Source organism: Symphalangus syndactylus, chromosome 14, assembly GCF_028878055.3.
Source record: "Symphalangus syndactylus isolate Jambi chromosome 14, NHGRI_mSymSyn1-v2.1_pri, whole genome shotgun sequence".
NCBI classification, from domain to species: Eukaryota; Metazoa; Chordata; class Mammalia; order Primates; family Hylobatidae; genus Symphalangus; species Symphalangus syndactylus.
This window is the reverse complement of record NC_072436.2, coordinates 96746769-96750099: the sequence shown is the minus strand read 5'-3', so window position 1 is coordinate 96750099 and position 3331 is coordinate 96746769. Positions and strand designations below refer to the sequence as shown.

The window sequence follows — 3331 nt, the reverse complement described above, 5'->3', positions numbered from 1 at the left end:
TTTTGAAGTTACTTTTTAAATTCTTTACTAGAAAATGCACTGAAATGAAGTTACTTGCTTTTAGTTCATAATGGGCATTATAACAATTTGCACTGTTGTTTTTATGCTAAATTGCTTTTAAGTTTTTTTCTATTCAACTTTGGGAGTTATTTTGTAAACCCGAAAGAAAATGCTAAACAAGTGTTTGTTTTTGCCCGTTGTTTAGATGATTTGTGTATGTTACATTATAGTCTAGAAGTAAATAGATGTAGCTACTAATAGAGAATACATTGCTTTTCAGGCAGCATCACCGCCATTTCTCACTTCCTGCTGGCTTTTCTGGCTGTGGTATTTTCTCCCCCTTATTTCCTGTTACAGTTTTATTTTACCTGCAAACACCTCTAACTAGTACACTGTTTTGTGCTCAGATGTAACTGGTAGATATGCTCTTCTAATTCAGAGGTGAGGGGCACTTAGGAAGTTAGTATTTCTGCTATGTCGTAAGTATCCACAACTCCAGTGGGACACAAAAGAGCCATACCTTTTATGGAAGGGTAGAATGAAAGATTGGGCTTTACTTCTTTTAACTAGTAAACCTGGTCTATAATATTGGCAACAGTGATTTTTTTAATGATTAAATCTGTACAACAAATGTATTCTTTCCATATAACATTCACCTATAATGCATTTAAGATGAAGAGGACCAGTACCACCCAGGAGTTACTCTAATAGTGGGTCTGATACCTTCTTTCCCTCTCCTGAGTCGTTTACACTTACTTTTTTGGGCACTGATTATGAAGAGGTGGTTTTGCTTCATTCCTAAGTCTTGAAGTTATGAAATGCAATTTATTATTATTTGAGATGGAGTTTCACGTTTGTTGCCCAGGCTGGAGTGCAATGGCACGATCTCAGCTCACTGCAACCTCCACCTCCCGGGTTCAAGCGATTCTTCTGCCTCAGCCTCATGAGTAGCTGGGATTACAGGTGTCCACCACCACGCCCAGCTAATTTTTTTGTATTTTTAGTAGAGACGGGGTTTCACCATGTTGGCCAGGCTGGTCTCGGACTCCTGACCTCGGGTGATCCGCCTGCCTTGGCCTCCCAAAGTGCTGGGATTATAGGCGTGAGCCACCGCGCCCAGCCCGAAATGCAATTTATATTAACAAAATTCCACACTAACATGATATAGAGTACCATGGGGTTTATTTTCATGAGATTTTGCCTATGAATAATCATAATAAATATAGTATAAAGCTTATTTTAAATATTTAATATTTGCTATTAAAATTGTACTTAAGACTGCTTATAATTGATATAGCACTTTGGTTCTACTGAAGTATACTCTTGAAAGTTACTGGGTTCTGCTGGGCACAGTGCCTCACGCCTGTAATCCTAGCAGTTTGGGAGGCTGAGGTGGGTAGATCACCTGAGGTCAGGAGTTAGAGACCGGCCTGGCCAACCTGGTGAAACCCCGTCTCTACTAAAAATAGAAAAATTAGCTGAGCGTGGTGGCAGGTGCTTGTAGGCCTAGCTACTCAGGAGGCTGAGACAGGAAAATCTCTTGAACCTGGGAGGCGGAGGTTGCAGTGAGCCAAAATCGTGCCACTGCACTCCAGCCTGGGCGACAGAGCGAGACTCTGTCTCGAAAAAAAAAGAACATTTTAGGGGGAGCTTTAACTACATAAACATTCTTAAGTCTAGTTTACTTCCGACTGTAACTAATTTTAAAATGTGAAGTCTTCACAAAAGTTCTGTAGGCTCCTAAAGATCCTATACTCCAGGAGTTAATTAAATCCAATAACTTTAAAACGTATTTTAAATGGTTGTAATAATATATTTTACATGTACGATCAAAAACCTTAAAGTAAACTGAAATTATTTCACTAAAAATCCTAACTGAAAAAAGGAGGGGAGAGGAGGGAGAGGGAGAGAGAGAGGAGGAAAACAAACAAACAGAAAATTGGCTGGACATGGTGGCGTGTACCTGTAGTCCTAGCTACTTGGAGGCTGAAGCAGGAGGATCCCTTAAGCCCAGGAGTTCAAGTCTGCAGTGAGCTACAAATGGGCCACTGCATGCCAGCCTGGGTAACAGAATGAGACCCTGTCTCAAAAAAAAAAAAAAAAAAAAAAAAAAAAAATCCAGTTGGATAAGCATGAAATAGTATATAATTTGCATTTCTGATTACATGTGAGAAAAACATCTTTCCTATATACATTGGCCATTTGAGTTTCCTCTTTTCTGAATTGAATGGTCACACCACTTGTCCATTTTTCTATTGGGTTTGTCTTTTTCTAATTTATTTGTCTTTTTTTTTTTTTTTTTTCTTTGTTTTTTTTTTGTTTTTTTTTTGAGACGGAGTCTTGCTCTGTCCCCCAGGCTAGAGTGCAGTGGCGCAATCTCGGCTCACTGCAAGCTCTGCCTCCCGGGTTCACGCCATTCTCCTGCCTCAGCCTCCTGAGTAGCTGGGACTACAGGCGCCCGCCAACACACCCGGCTAATTTTTTGTATTTTTAGTAGAGACGGGGTTTCACCGTGTTAGCCAGGATGGTCTCGATCTCCTGACCTCGTGATCCGCCCGCCTCGGCCTCCCAAAGTGCTGGGATTACAGGCTTGAGCCACCGCGCCCGGCCTTTTTTTTTCTTTGTTTATGCGGTCTTGCTATTTGTCATTGTTTTGCTATATGTTTTTCTTGTTTAGGAAATCGTCCTTATCCCAAGTTCATATAGTCTCTAATTTTTTAAATTTATACATTTTCATTTTCATATCAGGTGGATAATGTAACAAGGCTGAGGGGAGGCACATCTCACACGTAAGTGTGAAAACCCAATCATCATGCTTGTGAACTACAGAAGGATCTCTAATGTTACCTTCCAGCCATTTTAGAAGTCTTCTACCTCCCAAGCACATATATTTAGATTTTTAATCATTCTCGAATTTCTTGTTACATAGTATGTGAACTAAGGAATCTTTTTTTTCCATTCAGCTAGCTAATTGTGCCAACACCATGCCACCCCTGTCAGATTCCCATTCCCCAAATATATGTGATCCATTTCTAGTTTCTTCTCTATTTTTTTTTTTTTTTTTGTCTAACCCTGTGGAAATATCACATCATTTTGATTACTGTAGCCTCCTAAGTGCTGACATCTGGCAGGTATACATTGCCTTCACCATATTTAAATTTAGTTCCTTTTATTTTTTATTTCAAGACAAGGTCTCACTCTGCTGCCCAGGCTGGAGGGCAGTGGCATCATAGCGCACTGCAGCATCGAACTCCTGTCCTCAAGCAATCCTCCTGCCTCGGCCTCCCAAAGTACTGGGAGTACAGACATGAGCCACCGCACATGGCCTAAA

General features: G+C 40.5%; 1 pseudogene; it reads right to left on the bottom strand.

Annotated features, from left to right (window-relative positions):
* Nucleotides 1–2742: 2742 nt before the first annotated feature.
* On the bottom strand, nucleotides 2743–2835 carry LOC129463357 (uncharacterized; annotated as a pseudogene).
* Nucleotides 2836–3331: the final 496 nt, after the last annotated feature.